The sequence below is a fragment of the Mus musculus genome, chromosome 4 (assembly GCF_000001635.26).
Source record: "Mus musculus strain C57BL/6J chromosome 4, GRCm38.p6 C57BL/6J".
Taxonomy (NCBI): Eukaryota; Metazoa; Chordata; class Mammalia; order Rodentia; family Muridae; genus Mus; species Mus musculus.
The window spans coordinates 10,136,060-10,159,540 of record NC_000070.6 but is presented as its reverse complement, the minus strand read 5'-3'; the positions used below and the strand labels follow the sequence as shown (position 1 = coordinate 10,159,540).

At 41.3% G+C, this 23,481-nt stretch overlaps 1 long non-coding RNA gene across 1 annotated transcript; it reads right to left on the bottom strand.

Annotated features, from left to right (window-relative positions):
* Positions 1-1,299: 1,299 nt before the first annotated feature.
* On the bottom strand, positions 1,300-11,929 carry Gm35008. The gene is made up of 3 exons (XR_390388.2): positions 11,854-11,929; positions 6,272-6,407; positions 1,300-1,354 (listed from the first exon to the last, which is right to left on the bottom strand). It is a non-coding gene; the product is annotated as a predicted gene, 35008 (long non-coding RNA).
* Positions 11,930-23,481: the final 11,552 nt, after the last annotated feature.

The window sequence follows — 23,481 nt, the reverse complement described above, 5'->3', positions numbered from 1 at the left end:
GAAGTGGGCTCGGTCTAGCCCAGAACACTCAATGTATGACACTGGGTCGAACCAGACAACTTCCATCACCTCACCACAGGGAACAACATGCCAAACGATGCACTAACTTCCTGTTTTAGAAAGTGTCTCTAATTCTGCTTTGAGTTTGTTTGTTGGGTTTTGTTTTGTAAAAACTCCTGACATTCTTACCTGAAAGGTTTTATTTATTTTGCATTTTTACAGATCATGGGACTGAAGGTCAAAAAGGTTAAATGACTTTCTTTCTGGGGTCACAGTTCACAGCTTAAGGAATGGTGCTTTGGAGTCCCTGTCTCTTCTGTTGTATCCTGCTCATCCTCTTGAATTTTGATATGACCATAAAGTTCATTTCTAGTGCTTCTAAATAAGCCATAAGAAAAAAACCTTCAGCAAGTATATGAAAACTTCCCTGCCTGCTTGCCCAGCCCCAACTTTTAGGCTGTCTGACATGCTACTGGCAACTTAGCATTCTAACTTTCAGCTGATTCTCCTGCCCCAATGCCTTCCAGAGGTCTACTGCCACAGGTAAGATGGGATGTGCAGTGCCCTTCCTGGCACCCACTGGCTCAGTGGTCAGCACAGCCTTTCTAGGCTTCCTTACAGCTCTCCTGAATGTTTTATCTGCTTCTCTGATACCAAATCAATGAGGGTTTCTCCCACAGGCATGTGCTCCTTGACTCGAATCTAATCTCTCTGTCTGTCAATGTTCTACCATCCCTCAAGGTCCTGCACAAACACCTCTTTCTTGCCTAAGCCCTCCTGCCCCCAGGTAAGACCAGCTTCTGCTCTGCTTCACTGTTATCCCACCACATTGGAATACCTGTATCATAGCACTTAAGCCAATCTGGTTTTTATTACAGTTAATAGTTTGGAGTGTGGATGATACGTCTGTCTTACTTATTATAGAGTGGGTCTTAGAGAGCAGGAGCCGTGCTGTGTTCCTCTATATGCCACAGAATCCAAAACCAATGTCCTTGCTAGTTATGGGAGCTAGATATACTTATGGCTTGTATTGTTAGATCATACCAATATAGTGTGTATTGAATCTCCACCCTTTTCTTTCCTGGGTTGTGGTACATTCTTTATTCTAAATCATTCCTCGAGGGATGCCTACATTTTGGGTGCATAGGAATGCAAGTGGGAGACACAATTGGGAAAGTCTACTTGTGTCCATAAGGGAGAGTAACTGAGGGCATGCTGACCTGGAGAAGTCCTTTGTTTAGTTGTTGTCCTGGCCTTATCCTCTTTCACTGACCTTGGAGACAAGGGTGACTTCCATTGCAGTCTTTACTGTTGTCACATACATTCAATCACTTCTTCAGTATGTGAATCTGTCCTAGAAGGAAGATGGAGTTTAGGGCCTCATGAGACCTAAATTGTCAAATATCTATTTATTCCCTGTGAACCAGTCAATACCAGTTACTTTTTCTTTGTATCTCATTTAAAAGCCTTTAGAAAAGCGACAGACCCACTCTCCACTCTCCCAAGGCACCAGAAACTGCATATTCTGTTTCCATAGCAAGGGGGAGGGAAGGAGACAGGGGAGAGGCGTGTGTGTGTGTGTGTGTGTGTGTGTGTGTGTGTGTGTGTGTGTGAGAGAGAGAGAGAGAGAGAGAGAGAGAGAGAGAGGGAGGGAGGGAGGGAGGGAGGGAGAGGGAGAGAGAGAGAGAGGGAGAGAGAGAGAGAGAGAGGGAGGGAGGGAGAGAGAGAGAGAGAGAGAGAGAGAGGGAGAGAGAGAGAGAGAGAGAGAGGGAGAGAGAGGGGGGGAGAGAGAGAGAGAGAGAGAGAGAGAGAGAGAGAGAGGGAGAGAGAGAGAGAGAGAGAGAGAGAGAGAGAGAGAGAGAGAGAGAGAGAGAGAGAGGGAGAGAGGGGGCTTGTGTGTCTTGGCACACACATAGAGGTCAGAGGCTAGCACTCTGCAATTGGTCTTCTTTCCACCTTGACGTGGATTCTCAGCATCGAACTCAGGTCACAAGGCTTACATATCAAGCACCTCTATCCAATGAATCATGTCACCAGCCCTCTGATACTTTTCTTGCTGGGAAAATGCAAATGGCTCCCTCATACGGTGGCATGACAATCTAATCTCCACTGGAGTTTATATCTTACGATAGGATAGATATCTCAGCAGTGGAACTCTGCCATTGGGAACTGGGTAATTCTTTTTTTTTTTTTTTTTTTTGATGGCCGACTAGGCCATCTTTTGATGCATATGCAGCTAGAGTCAAGAGCTCCGGGGTACTGGTTAGTTCATAATGTTGTTCCACCTATAGGGTTGCAGATCCCTTTAGCTTCTTTGGTACTTTCTCTAGCTCCTTCATTGGGGGCCATGTGATCCATCCAATAGCCGACTGTGAGCATCCACTTCTATGTTTGCTAGGCCCAGGCATACTCTGACAAGAGACAGCTATATCAGGGTCCTTTCAGCATAATCTTGCTAGTGTATGCAATGGTGTCAGCATTTGGAAGCTGATTATGGGATGGATCCCCGGATATGCTAGTGTCTACATGGTCCATCCTTTTATCTCAGCTCCAAACTTTGTCTCTGTAACTCCTTCCAAGGGTGTTTTGTTCCCACTTCTAAGGAGGGGCATAGTGTTCACACTTCAGTCTTCATTTTTCTTGAGTTTCATGTGTTTAGGAAATTGTATCTTATATCTTGGGTATCTTAGGTTTTGGGCTAATATCCACTTATCAGTGAGTACATATTGTGTGAGTTCCTTTGTGAATGTGTTACCTCACTCAGGATGATGCCCTCCAGGTCCATCCATTTGGCTAGGAATTTCATAAATTCATTCTTTTTAATAGCTGAGTAGTACTCCATTGTGTAGATGTACCACATTTTCTGTATCCATTCCTCTGTTGAGGGGCATCTGGGTTCCTTCCAGGTTCTGGCTATTATAAATAAGGCTGCTATGAACATAGTGGAGCATGTGTCCTTCTTACCAGTTGGGGCATCTTCTTTAGGGTAGGAGTAATCTTATTCTGTCTAAAATCCAATTGAATATTTAGCACTATTCTTAACCCTTCTTGGAATTTTATAAAGACCTTTTAAGGGATCCGTAAGGCATTTGGAATAAAAGGATAAAGTGTCAAATCCCTACCCTCCTTTAACTTTCAACCACACACACACACACACACACACACACACACACACACACACACGCATGCATGCATGCACACACACACACACACATACACATGTGTGAGTGTATGCACTTGTACAATATTCTTCATTTCCCCTTTTGAAAAGCTTAATATAAGCTTCTAACTGAAATTAAAATCTCCATGAGAGACCACTAGAGAGTACCAAAGTACAAACCCTCCAATAGCACTCATTTCTGTAAAATGCAGCGGGGCACATTTATGCTAGATTGGTGTTCATAATGTTTCTTTATGATGCCTTTTCTTTGGTGTTAAATAGCCTAAAGTACCATATGTTTCTTAATAAAAAGCCATGTAAAAACCTACATTAATAAACTCAACTCAAAGAAAAGTTGCCCCAAGACAGCTCTAACTTAGCCTTTTTATGGGCTTGCCAACAATTTCAAGATTGTTTTAATGAAAAAAAAAAAAAGGTTTCTGTCTTCATAGAGCACAGCACACCAGTTCCCTTTAGTACTACTCAATTCACCCTTACCCTACTCACCCCAGCCCTCAAGCACAGTCAGCTCTCCAGTGTCCTACAGAAGGGTCACTCATATTGGCAAGTATTTTCCTCGAAGGACTGAAGCATCTGGACGGCCCTTTGTCACAGGAGTGTGTGTATGTACATATATGTATATACGCACTCACAGGAGTTGAATGTACACATGACCAAATTGCCAGGTAGCACAGTGCCATTCTTGGCCCATTTCATCTTTTTTGGGCCCTTTACTATGCAGATTAGGCAGAGGGGCTACATAGCTGATGGCTTTGCAAGGGGAAATTCCTTGGCACCTAGACTAATAGAACATGTTTCCAGATTCTCTACCCATTCTCTAAATGTGTTGTAGGGGCAAGGGCATAGCTTTCAGTCCAACATCCATACTTCTGTATAATAATTGCTTATTTATTTTTCTGTCTTCAATACTTGATGGAAATTCCTTGAAGGTGCTTTAGATTTTGTTAAATTTGTTGATTACACATAGCCAAACTGAGCACATTGCTAGTTTATCAATAATACACACACACACACACACACACACACACACACACACACACACACACACATACACACACACACATGTCCTTTAAATTTCAGGCTAGCAATAGACTAGCTCTAAATTTATAATGTTTGTGGATTAAATAAATAAATGGGAAAAACAGGTCACTGTTCCAGGTAAGAGCTGTATGACAGAAGCTAGTAAATAATGACCACTGTCAGAGTCTGTTTGTCATGTTCTAACAAAATACCTCAAACTGCTTCTCTCTCTCTCTCTCTCTCTCTCTCTCTCTCTCTCTCTCTCTCTCTCTCTCTCTTTTTGAAAAACTTTCATGCAATATATTCTGGCAATACTTTTCCCTTGCCCACTTCTTCTCTCTTCTCAGATCCTTTGTACCTCCCCACCCACCCAACTCCACCCCTCTGTGTGTGTGTGTGTGTGTGTGTCTTTCTCAGAAAAACAAAGACACACACACACAACCTCTACGAAACCAGAAACCAAAATATACAAGTAAAAGACCAGTAAGACAAAAATGTTCAAACAAAGCAATAGGAAGCAAAATGTCTAAAAAATCCCATTGAGTTCATTTTGTGTTGGCCAACTACTTCTGGGCATGGAGTCCACCCACGTGGTTAGAATACTCAGTGAGTTGCCATTAAAGAAAACTGATTTTTCTTTGCAAGCAGACATCAGTAGTAGATTACTTCTTGGTGAGGGATGGGAACCTATGTTCACTTCCCCCACTCAGGGCTGGTACCACATCTGACTTGAACCTATGCAGTCCCTGAGCATCCTCTCTCAGTCTCTGTGAGTTCATATGTGCATAGGTCCTGATGTGTCTGGAAGTCACTGTTCCTTGGAGACATTCACCTCCTCTGACTCTTGCAATCTGTCTCTTCTTCCCAATAGCTCCTTGAGACCTAAGAGGAAGAGTTTTATTCTATTTAGGACTGAGTGCTCCAAAGTCTCTCACTTTCTGGACATCGTCCAGTTGTGGGTCTCTGTGTTAGATCCCATTAACTGTCAGAAGAAACTTCTCTGATGATGGCTGAGAAAGGCACTAAGCTATAGGTATAGCAGTTGTAGTCATTTTATTCCGATGGGTTTTTTTTTGGGGGGGGGGGGACTGCATTAGTTATAAAGTAGAAATTTGCTTCTCACTGTTCTGGATGCTGGGAGTCCAAGATCAAGGCATCACAGGTTTACAGTTTGTTGCTATCATAATGTTACTTACCTTGGAAGCTTCGAGAGGGAACAGATGCTATGTTCACACGTTACTTACATAGTTCTCTCTACCCTTTCTACCCCAGCTCCTTACAAGGCACTGATCTCATTGATGAGAACTCCAATCCTAACCTGTGACACCTCTTAATAATGTTACTGTATGGATTCAATTTCAATAGGTTTTGTTTTTGCTGCTTTGTTTTTTTGTTTTTGAGAAGACAGAACCATTCAATCCATAGAACTAACAGTGAATGTAACTATATGCACTTGAGGCCGTTCTGAACCTCAGTGTTTTCACTCACCAAATGTTTCAAGACACACGCCTGCTTATTAAATTACCATGCTGATTAAAGCACCCACAGCAGGAGCTCAATAAAGCTTGGATTTCTCTAGTTCTCCTTTTAGAGATTTAGTAGACCACTTTTATTTCTACCACTCTTGTTATCCTTTGCTATCTTTCTTCTTCTTCTTAATGTATTTGTTTTTGAGAAATACTGCCTTGTTACCACAAAAGTAATTTCAAAAATGGCAGTGCCATTCACTGCACAGCTCAGAAGACAGGAGAAGATATTACTTAAGCTTGGCTTGGCTGTAATAGCTGGGAAGGTATCTTTCCTCTGGGTGGAAGAAAAGGTGGGCATACTAGGCTACCTTGGCATGATATCTCTTATTACAAGATTCTTTCTAATAAATCTTGTGTCTATTGCTTGTTCTCTCTCTCTCTCTCTCTCTCTCTCTCTCTCTCTCTCTCTCTCTGTCTTTGTTTCTTCCTTTCTTTTTCTCTTTCTCATAGTTTGGAAGACTTCATTATTGGGTCATCTTTTAAATATTTTTACATCTCTTAAAAACACTTCCACTATTCTCATGTAGAGATAAAAGAATACCTGTAATCTTCTGTGGCCACAGAGGCAAACGAAGAACAAGATATAAAATCTCGGCCCTGCAACAAAAGGATGTTTCAGCAGCTAGAACGCTGTAACAGAAGAAAGTTGCTGTCTGGAAGCCAGGAGCTCGGCACACCTTAGAGGGGAGGGAGGGAAAGAAGTGCACATGTGGTCATCTCAGCAGAGCAGCTACACAGGAAGCTCCCTGAAGTGGGCAACTAGATTAAATGGCAGATGACAAAACTGAAGTGGTTGGGGCTCTGTGAATATTGTGAAGCATCTCTTACTCCTGGCCTGCACAGCAGCTCAGGCAGGATGGACTTGCAGGCTCTGTTTCAGAATTAAAACAAAGAACCTGATGGTAGATTGGTTGCCATCAGTGTGGATGATCCCTTCACAGTTTGATGGAGTCTTCATCAGTATTCTTTATGGCTTTGAGTTAGAGTTCTTCAAGCCACTTGTCTTGTCCTTTTTTCTTCTTCTTTTATCATTGGGCCAGTTCCCTCCTCTCTCTGGTTTTCATCTACATGAAAAGGTTCTGACCCTTGACGGCTCTTGACTCCGGGGCAGTGCATATGTCCTGACTTTCATTAGTCTGCTTGGTGTCTGAATATTCTGCCTTGATCTTAATTTGTATTTGAACTCAATGCCCAACTACATGAAAATTCACCATGATAGTTACATGATTAAGCTGGATTTATGCATACTTAAATCCTCATTTTTGATATTCTAGATTTGTGTTAATCTTTGCCCCTTCTTAGAATTGGGAACAAAACACCCATGGAAGGAGTTACAGAGACACAGTTTGGAGCTGAGACAAAAGAATGGACCATCTAGAGGCTGCCATATCCGGGGATCCATCATAATCAGCCTCCAGATGCTGACACCATTGCACACACTAGCAAGATTTTGCTGAAAGGACCCAGATATAGCTGTCTCTTGTGAGACTATGCCGAGATCTAGAAAACACAGAAGTGGATGCTCACAGTCAGCTATTGGATGGATCACAGGGCCTCCAATGAAGGAGCTAGAGAAAGTAACCAAGGAGCTAAAGGGATCTGCAACCCTATAGGTGGAACAACAATATGAACTACCCAGTACCTCCCAGAGCTCGTGTCTCTAGCTGCATATGTATCAGAAGATGGCCTAGTCGGACATCAGTGGAAAGAGAGGCCCATTGGTTGTGCAAACTTTATCTGCTTCAGTACAGGGGAACTCCAGGGCGAAGAAGTGGGAGTGGGTGGGTGGGTGGGGGAGCGTGTGGGGTACTTTTGGGATAACATTGGAAATGTAAATGAAATAAATACCTAATTAAAAAAAAGAAAGAAAAAAATTAAATGAGAAGACTGTAGTACCCACATAATGAGGTGATGGCTCACATAGATGTGACAGTCAGGGCTTGTTGAAGAGTCTACTTCAGCCTATGCTGATTGCAAATTCCTATTTGTTGATGTTCTCGCCAACAAATCCTAGTGCAAACGGGATCTTGGTCGGGCTTCCTTTGCTCGGTCACATGGATATGCCTCAACTGATTTAGTTATAAACACATTGCCACATGCTGTATTATATTTGCAATTTAAGCCTGGAAAGATACTTCTCTCTTAGATTTGGAATATAATGAAAGTTGAACCTCAGAATTCAGAAAATCTTTCCAAAAAAAAAAATGACTAACTTAGCACTGAGATATCATTAATATTCAAAACAGCAAAATCACACACTTCACATCCACACAGAAACAAGGCAAGCACATGAAGCATGGGGCCCTGAGATTCGATCCATCTGTGAGGTGTAAGCCTTTGGAATGAGTGTGTGATGAAATTCATGAATTTTCAAGTTTAGAAGTCAGTCCAGCAAAATGAGATCATTTGTCAGTGTTGCAAAACTACCACTCACTACTATGTTCAGCGTTATTATTCTGTCTCAGGACAGCCAACTTAAAGAGAACCAGATATCGTACGGGTTCAGACAAGAGGGCTGTGGAAATGTTTTTGATGAAACAGGCACAGTGCATTCTTGCTAGGCATTGGCTATTTCCTGAAGATGTCCATCAATTTAACATTCACTAGACTATTTGAAAAAGACTTGAACCAAACCTAACTTCACATCAGTGTTCAGCTAGAACCAAACCCAAATTTTAATGTTCTAGTAAACCATGAACTGAACCAACTTTTCAAGAGGAAAAGGAAACTATTTGAACTATATGATTTGAAGCCAAACTATATGTTATATGTAACTATTGACTGAAACAAAACAAGATCAAAATATGCTCTGAACTGAATTTAAAATAAACAAATAATTTTTTTTCTTTCAAATTGAGTCCCTGGCTATAAATAAGACTTACTTTAGTTCCTATGATACTTAATTATGTGTGTAGCTTATCTCATATTTTCTCAGCATCTATTCTTATTCAAAAAGTAATAATATCCACAAATCTCAGTATGGGTACTATGAGGAGTCAATTGAATAACCAAATATTGATTGCCATTAATTCTCATCATTGCCAGTTCTATATTATATCCAGCACACAAAGGGTCAATTTCAATGCTCCAAATATGTTCACCAGCCACCAGAGGGCAGCAAAAAGGTAGGAACCCTTTCTGTCACACAGGGCAACTCGCCCTATTTTAAGGACAAACGGATATTTACTTTATTTTTGAAATGTACATAAAGTAAATATCTAATAATTTTTTTTAAAAAAAGGACAAACAGGAGGGTTTACTATATGCCAAACACACTCTAAGCCTCAGGATCATGTTAACATAGTTATTCCTCAAATATGTATATGTAGATTCTGTTATTATTTACATAGATTGTTTGTGTAGAGCAGATAAAGAAACTGAGGCAAAGAGAGGTAACAAGTTTTTGTCTATAGTCACACAACCATAAGGTGACAGGGGCAAAATCAGACACCACCCACCCTACCTTCCCACCCTCCCACCTGGGTAGGGTACCTTTGAAACTTGCTCTCTTAGCTTTCATTGCTTTTGGAGATCATGAATATGAGTGAGATTCAGACCTTGGCACTGTTCACGTAAACATGAATGACTGGAACCGAAGATAGCCTTGCAGAGCCTCACAATTCAGGGACCAGAGTAAAAAGAACCAAATCTGGGGCCAGAGGCATCTGATGCTGTCAACAGTAGTCTCCAGGGATAAGTCAAGGCAACAACATTAACCATGCAGACTAGGGGAAAGTTCAAAAATGGAGGAGGAGGGAGATGCAGAGACACAGGAAGAAAAATGTTCTGGACTGTTGGCCTTGACAAAAAATAGTTACTGTCATGGTGGCAGAGTCCAGCTGGCCCACTCTTCTAAAGTTGCAAGCATGTCTTCAAATTTAAGGAGCCAGTACTAGTAAAACCAAGAGGAGCTGATTCTACTCCACCTTGAAACAATTCCTTTTTATTGTTGTTTGTTTGCTCATTTTTTAAAGTGAATAGAAGAATCTGTATTTTTAATCACTACCCACTTTCACATTAACGTCCATACTAATTTTGCAGCATTTAACTTCCTACCTACACAGCAACCCACTCCACTGTCTCCCCTATGCTCAATCCTTCACTGAATCTAAGAACACCCAGGTTGCCAGTCTTCCCCTAAATGCCAAATCCTATAGCCACTTGGCCATCTTCTGAGGTATGTCTGCAGCATATCATATTCTTGGCCTTCACAGAGCTCCTGAAATTCCCTGGTAGAACATCCTCAGCTTGACCAATCCCCTGTCTCTCTGAGCTCCATATTTTAGTCTCCTTCTTAGCAACTCCCTTTTAGAGACAAGGTTTTTCTGTACCCTCCCTGTCCTGTAACTACTTCTGTAGATTAGGCTGTGCTCGAACTCACAGAAACTGCTTGCCTCTCCCTCTTGAGTGTTGGGATGAGAGGTGTGCACCATTATGCCCGGCAGCCCCTCCTTTTGTTAAATAAAGCATTCTCAATTGGCTCCTCTTCCTAGTGTGGATCCTCCCATTGGTCCTCCACAATGTTAGGAAGAAAATTTCCTAAATACTAACCTCAATGTTTCTTCCTTCCTTCAAGTCATTCCTAGGCTCCTGCTTCCCACATCATGGAAATTATTCAGCATGGCAGTCAATATTCCTTTTGGTATCTTGTCTATAATTCATACACATATGCCTCTAGTCTGTACTTGTAACTAAAAGCCATTTAAATTTCCAAAGCTGGCTTTCTGCATTTTTTTTCCTTTGTATCTTTCCAAACAGTTTAGTCTTCTCCTACAAAGACTCCCCTGAAGTCATTGTCTGTAGACAGAGATGCTGCTGGCTTCCCCAGAGAGCATCAAGATATTTGAGCCATGGGAGATTCACAGCCATACGTCTCCTTTGTAGATGCTAACCTAACCTAGCTCATTTCTCCAGAAGCTGACACAGAGATACTTAACATATATCTTTTGAGTAAGTGAATTTCTTTAAGAGTTGAGAAAACAGCCCATAGGGGAGAGCACGATGCCACAATTAGTATATCCCTGCATCCCAACTGGCACATGGATTGATGTTGAATCTATATCAACAGTTATTACATGTCTGAAGGACAGTGGTGATTCTGGAATCCATAAATTATAAGTCAGATGGGAGTTATCCTATCGGCTTTATTTCGTTATCAATGAGAAGGCAGCAAGAATGTTAATGAGAACCAGGAGAGCCCAGCCCAGCCCCAGGAGCAGCCTGTGTAACTGGCTTTCCTCTGTCTTGGACCACTCAGCAGAACAAGCCTTGACAGTTTAACATGGAGCAGAAACTATGCTTTCTGTGGAGGTAACGCAGCTTCTCACATATCTGACAAGGATCACCTGGTTCTGACTGTTCTGTTTGTTTCTTCGTTCACTGCTTCTCTTGCTAAAATGAGTAGACTCTGTCTACTCTCTCTCATCTGCTAATTTCGTCATAATTTAATAGTCTGAAAAAATGTACATAGGTCACGTCCCCACTCGTTTGCCTAAAACTTCAGAGAAATACAGTATTGTGTTAGGATTGTTCTGGGCAAAGACCAAAAGCAATCACAGGCAACGCCTATGGGGCATCCACTCACCTGCTGCTGTAGTTTAGATATGAAATGTCTCCCACAGGTTCAACTGTTTAGGCTCTTGGTTCCTGGATGATAGCAGTGCTTTCTGGGACAATGGAATCTTTGGATCACTAGAGATGATCCCTGAAGGCTGTACCCACTTCTACCTGCAGTCATTTCCCTGCCTCTGGGTACGGCTGCCATGTGAGAAGCCACCCCACCCTCAGACCAGCTGCTCCCACCACCTTGTGTTCCCATCCTGATGAGTTGAACCATGTAAACCCAAAGAAACCTTTCCTTCCCTAAGTTCTCTCTGTTGGGCATTTTGTCACAACAATGAGAAAAGCAACAACAGCTATGCTAAGTACCTTTAAACTTCTTGCTATGATTGTGATGCTGTGGAAAATACCTAAGTCCAGTTTCTTCTTTGCCTACTCTTTAACCATTACAATAGCTTCAGATTTGGGAGTAAAATAGGATGAGGTGGAACAGAGAAAGATTTTATTTTATTACTCCATGTCAACAATGCAAGGCAGTCCTTCTTTCCCAGGAGGTGGACTTACCTGTGGTTCCCACTGCAGCATGTGTTTGCATGCATGGACAGACTCTTCATCCAACATTCTGAGTTTGAATACTGGTGGTTTCAAATCCTTAGTTGACAGGGTTTTCAGTCAACTTATTTTACCCTTCATTCTTGAACACTCTCAATTACAATATGGGGACAACGACTCCTTTCTCAGAGAGTTCCTCTAGTGTGAAAGTGTCTGTAAAGTGCTTGGCACTGAGCTTGAATCAGCACTTTGGAAAAGTGAGCTCTTATGATTTAAGTCCTCTGAAATTTGACTGGCAGTTAAGGAGGTCCAACTCATCCTGGGCTCCGTGTGCTTTCACATCTATCCTGAAACCTTTAGAAACCCCAGGATGACTGCCATGGTGGTAATGGCAGGAACCCGTGGCAGCTGATGAGAAAGAGCACGTTTGTTCCTATCAAATCTCTGAAATCAAATCTCTCTTTACCAACACAAGGGGATTTCACTACTATTGTCATCACCAAGGCAATGTTGACTTGGACCAGAGAACCGGGTCATTCTTCATTTGTTTATTTATAAAGCCATCTATTAACAGAATTCAAACTTGCCCCTGTCATAATCAGATTTTACTATCAATTTGACACAACTTAGAGTCACCTGGGAAGAGGGAGGCTCAATTAAAGAATGCCCAGATTAGACTGACCTTTGGTGAGGTATTGTTTTTAATTGCTAATTGATTCAGAATGCTCTGGACCATTGTGGGTGGTGCCATTCCTAGGCAGACTGGCCTGGCTGAGCAAATCAGAAGGAGTAAGCTAGTAACTAGGGTTCCTCCATCCTCTATGCTTCCGTTCTGCCTCCAGGTTCCTGCTGTGGCTTCCCTTAATGGTGGACTACAACCTGCAAGATAAAACATATACTTTCGTCCTCAAGTTATTTTTTGTTCTGGTTTTTATCACAGCAATGGAAAGAAAAGTATCCCGCCCCTTATTTGGAGTGATGAGGTAACAAGGAGTTGACAGTCCAGGTCACAATGTCTAGAGTTCTATGTCTAACTGCATCTGGCATCTCATATATTAGAGCAGAGTGATAAAAGAAACCGCCAGAACATTGGGCCAACTTTCCATATACAAGACAAAACATATTTTGATTTTCAAAACTGAGTTCTCAGAACTGGCCACTAGAAGCTCTTCCTAGATTTTCTGCTCTAAAAAGAAATAAAGATGTTTCTGAAGCCACTCATAAGCATAATATCCTTTCTCCAGACATACAGTAGACATTTCTATAGAGACACAAGTAGAGACGAAGGAAATGTGTAGGTTAATAAAAGAGGCTTGGAAATCTTCCCAGCTTTCCAACTTCAAGTCTTTAAAGGTTGTCTTTCAAAGGAGATACTGGAGAACAACTTCAGGGCACTTTTATTAACACACATCACACTAATTGAAATAAAAAATATTTTCAACAACATGAACAATAATAACATGTCTTAGTCTTTGGATCATTCAATACTAGTATGACACACAGAGATTGAATATTAGCCAGAAAAACTAAAAAAAAAAAAATCTTGTGTGTGTGTGTGTGTGTGTGCGCGCGCGCGCGTATGGCACCTAGAAGTCATTGGTTCCAAGGCAACCCTAAAAAATCCAAAAATTTATAGAGTCCCAAATTACTTATCTGGAAAGGCATAGTGTTTGCATATAGCCTACCTACATCTTTCTACAAACTTTTATTCATTTATACATTATTTATGATAACTAATATAATGTAAGTAATCACAATTAGCTGTTATGTTTTGGTGTTTAGAAAGTAACAAGAAAAAGTGCACATTCATGTTCAGTATATAATTTCTAAAAACATTTTGCAAATACAGTAAGAGAAGTAAAGAATCTACAAACATACAAACATGAACTATGGCCCCACAAGACAGATTGAAACTCGTGCTGCTTCCTGTCAACTCTTTCACTTCTAGTACAGATACTCAGGGCCTTTCCCAAAATAAATCTAACTCCACCGGCATCTGGAGAAGTTTAGGAGGAACTAAGAGAGGCTGAAGCTGGTAAAGACTAGCTACTATGTCTCAGCACTGAAGGGAATACACAGAGCAGCAAGGACATGGCAAACTATAAAATACCTTGTTGCTTGCACCCTGAATTTCACACACCTCTCCTCCACCCATGCTCAAAACATACAGAAGAGAGAATTCCGAGAAATGTAGTCTAGCCTAGACACACTGACACTGGGAATCCACCACAGTGAATTAGATCTCCTTGTTCCTGATTTCTGTATAATTTTTCTTTGAGAGATACATTGTTTCTAGCTTGGAATAGTTAAAAGTCTGTAGGATAAAGATTCCTACCCTGTCTCAAAAACAAAAACAAAAACAATAAAACAACAACAAAAAAAGATTCCTTACCTTATCATATTATTTATCTTCTCATATGAGTTACAAAGTAAACATAATTAATTATTTAAAAGATACTTCGAATATTTGGTATGCTCTGATAAATTCTCAAGTGTCAAGAACGACATTTATTTGAAGGGTCATAGCAAAAATGCATCTGTTATTGCAAGACCTCTGGGTGATACACTTGTGAGCACATTTGTTAACACGCCAAACTTCAGGCCACAAGGCTCACTCCAGTTTCAATTTTCCTGTGTTTTCAATATTCAGATATTGGATATGGGACAAGTGTGTCTGACCTCACTAGTCACCCTGAGAACCAATGGACTGGAGATTGAGAGATAACTCTGCTTGACACTGAACCACCTGGAAAGCATCAAACTAGGGCTGCTTGGTGGCTCTTTAAAGTGACATGCTCCCTTTAGTTTCTCAATAACTATAGTGTCCTGGGAAACTAGAGGTGACCATTTACCATCTTAGCCAACTCATTAAAATGGAAAAAAACTTATAAGGAGTCATCACATGGCAATATTAAATATTTTTCATTATATTTTCTAATAATTCTCAAGTACTGGTGACCATAAAAGCCTTCATAATGTGTTTATGGAGGCTGGTAATCAATGCAGGATGGAATTTTCAATATAACACAGGCAGCCCAGGTTTGATGAAACACTGCCCCTTCACTGGAATATAAACTTGACTCCCTCTTTTGGGCACTGAGGTAGTAAAACACAAGAGAACTTCCTAGTGGAAATGAGACTATTCTCATTAAATTAAATGAGACCATTTAATGTGGGTGAAAGTGATTTAAAATTCAAACACCTCCTGAAAATATGTTCTTGATTTACTTTTTAAAGACTAAAATGGGTTTAGTAAATATTGCCAGGTATAATAAATCATAAAACATTTAACACCGATTTGTCAAATGTAGTTTACATGAACTAGCACTTAGTGTTATTTATGCCAGACTGAATGAAATGCCTGATATGTTAGGAGGGTTTTTTGTCAGTTAGGAAACACACAGTGAGCAAAACATGGTTCTGGGTGGTATGTTGGTGATAGAAACTTACATAACACTACATTATCTGCCAAATGCGTAGCAGCTGGGTGGGATCCTCCATCTAAAATATAAGGCAAGGAAAGATGAACCGAAGCATATCAGTTAGTTTCAGTTAGACCAACCAATGAAAATCATTATTCTTATCTGATTCTATCTGTCACCTCAGTTGGCCACTATCAATCAAGAAAGACTCTTCCCTGATACCCCAAACCTCTCTCCTTTCTTGAACTCTGTTTCTAAGATGTTTACATTTTTAGCTTTATGTCTTATATCTTAAATGATTTCACAATCCTTTCTGGGACTGGCTTTTGTTTATTTTTCATATAGAACAATTAGTTACAGTTTAGATGTGAGGTTCTCAAATCACTCTGTGTAAAATCCTAATTCAATTTAAATAGTATCCTAGAACTTTTCTCTAAAACAGTCTGGTTTTAGATAATGTCATAATTTGGTATGTTCTGCTAACTATGTAGATTTACAGGGATACGAAAGAATATGCATTAACTTCTTCATAAGTTAGAGTAGGAAAAGGGGAACAAAAATGGCTCGAGCAGTCATCTTTTCTAGCCTGCTATTAAACTAAAGATCTAGAATGAGAGGGGAATTTTCCAGGAGAACTGGCCAAATCTCAGTATGTTCTTGCATTTCAGAAATAGCCCAGAGATACTTGAGCTGGAACTGACCATAAGACCTCCTCCCTGATGACTTGCTTCCCTGGAACCTGAAGTCACCAGGCAAGCTTCCACAGAAGACAGTCAATCAACAGTCATGTCCAGCTCTGATGCCTATGAACCACATCAAGCATCAGTATGACATGCATACTGCAGTGGTAAGCAGCTCTCTAATTGAATTTATGACCCATTCACTCCACAACAGTTTCATGCCCAGCACTAGAAAACCAGCTACTCTGTGTTAGTGCAGCCCTGGCAGTTGGAAGAGAATCCACAACCTATAATCTACAGAATCAGCGTAATCCCTAACAACAATGTATATATATTTGTCTTTGTACCTTCAGTAAGTGTAATCTTCACCCTCATCAAAGAAATCTCTCTGCAACAGAGACTATTATAAAATACAACCAATCAAAATGCAGAGTTTCATAGCCCAGTCCTAAATAATACATTCCCTAAACATACCTATCCCTAAGGCTCAAGGAACATTGCAGAAGAGGACACAGAAATATTATAATCATAGGATAGAGGAATGTGCTGTGAGATTATGTCTCATGGTACTATCATAAGCTACATCTATCTCTTTGTACTATCATAAGCTACACCCATGACATCTCAACATGACTGCCCAAACTTGAGCTGAACAATTATGGCACCAAGGGACATGCCAGATTGAATGACGAGAAGCCAATGAGCTCTTAATCCTACACAAAGAACCACGGGCAACTGAAGAAAGCTGGAGCAAGAGAAGTGGTCTTCCCCGAGAAGACATATCAATTAGTTGGCCAGTACCAAACGCTTACCCTGAAAGCATACATACAAGTAACATTATATGGACTCATATAATGTTATAATTAGAAATATAGATAGGTATGTAAAATTATATACATGCATGCAGTAACAATTGATTGAAAAGAAGCTATGAATGTCAAGATGAGTAGGGAGGGAAGGGTATATGGGAAAGTTTAGAGAGAGGAAAGGGAAGAGAGAAGTGTTGTAATTATATTATAGTTTCAAACTTTAAAAAATATCTACTGAAAAGGAAGTCTCAATGTTTAGGAGATTCCTCAAACTGTAACTGATATTTCCCTTTCTACTGAAGGCACCAGTGTGTCCTTATAGACAGAGTAAGGTTTCAACTATCAGTGTCAAAATGCTCTCGTATTTTTCTTCACTTCTGAGTCATTCCATCATGAATAGGATGCACTGTATGGTCTCATCAGTAAACCTTTCATCTATTAACTCTACACTAAGGCTCAAGATTGAATCTTGATTTTGGTGGGGATGGCACTTTGTGGAAAATATCTTAAATGCTAGGGAAACAATATTGAGCTATAAGGAATTGTTGTTGACTGGCAGTAAAGTTAGACTTAGTAACTTGAAAGTCAGGAGATGTGAGGGGAAATATATCCTCTTCCATGGAGGAAACAGAGGTGAAGAATTTGGGCAGCAGCATGTTGTCAAATCCTCTTTCCTGTTAGTGCTCTCTAGCTCTTTAATAAGCATCAAGTCTTCAAGGATGATGGCAAGTCTGCATCAGGATGCTAGGATGAAGCTGGGGGCTTGAGGTCATTTTCCACTTGAATAATACTTAACAGCCCTGTTGCGTGGGACAAAAAGACACCGGAACTCTAGAGGTAGAGGAAGAGGTGTAGAACATTAAATGGTTGGAAAAGAGACTATGGAAACCAAGCCAGAGGAAGTCTGCTCCCTGAGGGAGTCCTGGCCCTCTGTATGAGATGAGTGCTCCACCTACCACCAGACCTTTGCTCGGCTGTATTTCTCATTGTTATCCCCTGGTGGCAAATGTGTAAATGATTAAACTTATGGCCCTGCCATAGGATCCCTTAATCTCCACGGTTACGAATTTCAACAGGAAACTCTGTTAAGACCAAAGCTTGGTTAAAGTCTACTCAGAGTTTCTTTTATGGTACTGTCCTGATGACACACCGTGTTCTGATCCCTACCGCATTACCCTGCTGCAGACAGCACTGGTGCTTGCTGCAACTCCTTAGTTCACCTTTGTGCTACATCATTAGTTTGTGTCTTTAGTTCTTCTTACATTCCTGGCATATACCTTCAGCCTATGCTTGTTTTCCATACATTCCAACTGTAAGGCCTTCTCTGTTGCCCTGGGAGCTTGATCAATACAGAAACGAATACACTGTGGGAGCAAGGGAGACTTCAGAGGCAATCCAGTCTCCAATTGTTTGACAAGTGGTTCTGCACACTTCACAGGTATTGCAATGGAATGAAGCTCCATTTCTGATCTGGGCCATTTCCTTCTGATCCATCTCTCTCATCCAACTACTTCATAGCATTTTATAGAACTATTTTCTAAATAAACTACCAATATTCCAAAGTTAATCTCACCTCCAGATCTAGGAAAAGCCAAACTAATATTCATGCTAAACAAAAAGTTCTCTTTTTGTCTTTTTCAAACACACATACACACAAAAACTCACACTCATCCACATGCATGTACAAAGACAGTATATACTTTTAATAAGCTGTCATAACATAATTTCTTTCTTGTTACTAGGTTATAGAAATTTGTTTATAAAATAGTATCTCTGAAACACTTACTTCTTTCCTTAAATGATTAAATTGCTATGGAAACAGCCCTGTAGTTGAAGGTAGGAAAAGCAAATAAAAATCACTGTTGTCATACATTTGCCAACAGCACAGGACCACAACCTGAGAAAAGGGGAGAAAATCTAGTGAGCCCTAGAAATTCAAACAGATTGCTGAATTGAGGCACTTTCTAGAGTACTGCAACTCAGAGAACATTAGCTCACAGCCTATCAATCTTCTTGAATACAACTGCAGATGACTCTGGTGTATAAGGTTCATGGGACCATGCTTCTAAATGGGAGAAATTATTGGAAATAAGGGAGATGCCCAAAGTGAAGGCCTGAGAACTATGCAGTTGTCCTTTAAATCTTTGTTAAGGGTTACAATGCACACACATGAGGAGAAACGGGTTGAAGCCACAGAAAAACACACCTAAACATAGTAGAGCAACAATTTTTGGAGTTCATAAAGGAGATCCAGAGAGGAGATAGTTTCCAACTGTTGGGGAATTGGATATGGCCTTCAAAATTCATTCATGTTTGGAGAACTAAATTATATCATGTGACCCTTCTAATGAATAAAGAAACCAATCACTGGGCAAGTAGGGGGCACTTTCGGGTCGAACAGAGGGCAGTGGAGGAGGCAGGAGAGAGAATCAGGCTTTTGGACAGGGACAGCGGAAGGACAAGATATAGCTACAAGTGACCCTTGGTTTAGATGGAGAATCCAACAGGATTTATATTTAATATGACTTACAAGATTAGGAGACTAGTTGTTACACCCGGCAATTGAGTTACTTGCTGATTCTGAACTAAGTTTGTGTGGTGTTTTCCTTCTCAGGGCAACTCAACTGGGTTCCAAAGAGAAAGGTATGACGGCAAAGTGTGGGTTTGCTAGAAGTGCACCTAAAAAGGCCATGAGAATTTGACAGAGTGGGGCTCATGTGGTAATGACCCACAAGTGGGAACTTGGAGAGCTGGGTGGAGAGAATTCAGAGCTCTGAGTCAGAGAGTCTCCACTGGATAAGAACAGGTCAGCCAGTCCACCAGGGCCTGCTGGCATAGCATGGTTTGAATTTTTAAAATATTTCACACTATAGTAACCAACCACTTTTTAAATTTAAAAATGAATTTAAGGCTCTTTCCATCAGATGAAACCTCTACCTGACATTGCTAAAGTAGCCAATAACCTGAAACTACATAGATCATGGGCCTAGGAGAAAACCTTTAATTAGTCACCTAAAGCAATATGACAATAAAATGACTTCTAATGACACATCATGATACCCATAGTTAGATAAGCACTCAGCTCTCATCAGAGAAGAGTCTTCTTGCAGCAGATGGGAATTAACACAGAGATGCATGACTGGACAATATGCAGAGTGAGAGACTGTGGGGCACAGAGCTCTAAGTGAGATATCTTAATGTCTTTCCCCAGGAATCCATGGATCTATGCAGAAGAGGATGATGGATGACTGTAAAAGCAAGAGTGGTAGATGCCTGCAAGGAAACACTGTCTTCCAGACAACAAGACTGATTCACAAATGAGCGCACAGAGACTTTGACAAAATACACAGCACCTACACAGGTTCAAACCAGACAAAAATCCCAATACTAGGAAAGATAGACACAATGTCTCACCCCTAACCAAGAAGCTGTTTGACAATTTATAGCTCCTGGGAAAGAAAATAAAACCAGTTTTTCGTTTGTTTGGTTGGTTTTCTTTTTGTTTTTCTTATGTTTTTTTTTAATTGTCTTTTCTTTCCCTTTTATATTTGTCCCCAAAGTCTGTCATCTCATTTATGATGTCCATGATTCTAATTTGTGTTGGCGTAATGTAATGTTTTTACAGTCCAATTGTTGTCCCCTTCCTGTTCTGCCCTCTGAAAGGTCCTCCCCTGTCTCCAAGAAGGTGTCCCCATACCTCCACACTCCCCACACCTTGCCAGGCCTCCCCATTCCCCGGAGCCTCAAGTCTCTAAAGGGTTAGGTGTGTCTTCTCTCTTTGAGGCCAGAACAGGTAGTCCTCTGTTGTAAATGTGTTAGGGGCCTCAAAAAAAAAATCAGTTTTCTAACACAGGCATATCATTGAGTGTATTCACCACTCTCCATAGCAGGTTCCATTTCTCACGGTAGTTTGCTAATACAAACCAAACTCCTTTGTGTATGTGTGAATTTTGTGTTATGTTGTTCATTACCTCTTGTCATATTGGTTTTCTTTTACTTTGTTTTCCCCTCTCAGAGTTTTTTTTTTTTGGGGGGGGGGATTAAGTTGAAATTAGGTGGTGATGGAGAAGGGAGGGTCTGGCAGAAATATGCAATTCTTATACTGAGTATATGTTCAAATCTTAGACATAATCATTATTTACTGTTTCAAAACAAGCGAATAAATATTAAGAAAAATCACACATGGCACACGATGTACTAATAAAAAAAGCTAGAGGCATGCAACATTTAACATATGCAACATAAATAATGTGCAAGATCATTACCTAAGGCCAACACAAACTAGAATCATAGGACATCAGAAATGAGATGACAGACTTTGGGGGACAAATATAAAAGGGAAAGTCAATCTCTTTTTCCAGGAGAAAAAAACAAGCTGAAAGCAATGCAAGACCAGATCAACATGAAAAATCATACCTTAGGAAAAGGATACTACAGAGGAGAATATTTTTAACTAGAAAAGCAATGAGGGAGTGAAGAACTATTGTAGAAAAAGTAAATTGCTGAATGAAGGCAACACCCACTCATAGGTAACCGATACCTGGAGAGTAGTGCTAAAGAAATGGGCCTGGCATAGTTGGGACTTTCCTCACTGTGACAAAACCAGAGCAGACATTGAAACCCTGATTTGGGCTCAGGGTTTCACTGTGGTAGCTTTGCTCCGTCACCGGGCACCTGAGCAGAGGCAGAGTATCTTATAGGCTCCATCACCGGGCACCTGAGCAGAGGCAGAGTGTCTTACAGGCTCCATCACCGGGCACGTGAGCAGGCAGAGTGTCTTACAGGCTCCATCACTGGGCACCTGAACAGAGGCAGAGTGTCTTACAGGCTCCATCACTGGGCACGTGAGCAGGCAGAGTGTCTTACAGGCTCCATCACTGGGCACCTAAGCAGGCAGAGTGTCTTACAGGCTCCATCACCGGGCGTCTAAGCAGGCAGAGTGTCTTACAGGCTCCATCACCGGGCACGTGAGCAGACAGAGTGTCTTACAGGCTCCATCACCGGGCGTCTAAGCAGGCAGAGTGTCTTACAGGCTCCATCACCGGGCACATGAGCAGGCAGAGTGTCTTACAGGCTCCATCACCGGGCACCTGAGCAGGCAGAGTGTCTTACAGGCTCCATCACCGGGCACCTAAGCAGGCAGAGTGTCTTATAGGCTCCATCACCGGGCACCTAAGCAGGCAGAGTGTCTTACAGGCTCCATCACCGGGCACCTAAGCAGGCAGAGTGTCTTATAGGCTCCATCACCGGGCACCTAAGCAGGCAGCAGGCAGAGTGTCTTACAGGCTCCATCACCGGGCACCTAAGCAGGCAGAGTGTCTTATAGGCTCCATCACCGGGCACCTGAGCAGAGGCAGAGTGTCTTACAGGCTCCATCACCGGACACCTAAGCAGGCAGAGTGTCTTACAGGCTCCATCACCGGGCACCTAAGCAAGCAGAGTGTCTTACAGGCTCCATCACCGGGCATCTAAGCAGGCAGAGTGTCTTACAGGCTCCATCACTGGGCACCTGAGCAGGCAGAGTGTCTTATAGGCTCCATCACTGGGCACCTGAGCAGAGGCAGAGTGTCTTACAGGCTCCATCACCGGGCACCTAAGCAGGCAGAGTGTCTTATAGGCTCCATCACCGGGCACCTAAGCAGGCAGAGTGTCTTATAGGCTCCATCACCGGGCACCTAAGCAGGCAGAGTGTCTTATAGGCTCCATCACTGGGCACCTGAGCAGGCAGAGTGTCTTACAGGCTCCATCACCGGGCACCTAAGCAGGCAGAGTGTCTTATAGGCTCCATCACCGGGCACCTGAGCAGAGGCAGAGTGTCTTACAGGCTCCATCACCGGACACCTAAGCAGGCAGAGTGTCTTACAGGCTCCATCACCGGGCACCTAAGCAAGCAGAGTGTCTTACAGGCTCCATCACCGGTCATCTAAGCAGGCAGAGTGTCTTACAGTAAGAATGTAGTAGCACAGTGTGCCTAGATCACAGTGGCCAGGAAGCAGTGAGGGAAAAATCAGGAAGGAAGAGGCCAGGAAAGGACATCCGTAAAATCTACCCTCCTACAACTTCCTATCTCTATGCATGCTCCACGTTGCACAATTCTAGCACCTTCCAACAGAGTAGTCAACGTTTGACTGTATCAATGGATTAATCCAGTAATGAAGTCAGAGACTCCGAATTATTCCTCAAAGTAGCACATTTAGACACAACTTGTATCAGGGACCACTGGTCCAATGCATGAGCCTTTTATCTAATCAAAAACAAGTAGAAAATTGTAAATTATATAATTCAAGAAAGCTTTGGTGTAATTTTAAAAACTGGAAATGTGTACATTTTCATACTGAAAGAACACATCAGATATCTGAGACTGATGCAGAATGATCAACATGGGAATATTCTACTTAAGTTACTGGACTTTAGAGAAATAAAGGGAAAAATCTCGTGTGCTTTTAGGCCAAAATAACAAGGGACTTACAAAGGCAAATTAAATTAAATTATCAACAGATTTTTTTTTTTGGACAGGAACAGTTTATGCCAAAAGAGAAAGGATCACAAGCAACTATTATCAGCATGCAAGAATTCAAAAACATTGTTCCATGAAGTCTTGCTTATAAATTTAATAGGAAAAAAATAGTTTCAGAAACCAAAACAAAAAGAGCTCATTACAAAATTGGGTAGACAATATTACATCCAGTTGCTTATAACATGAGTGTCCGGGGGGTAAAATCCATAAAG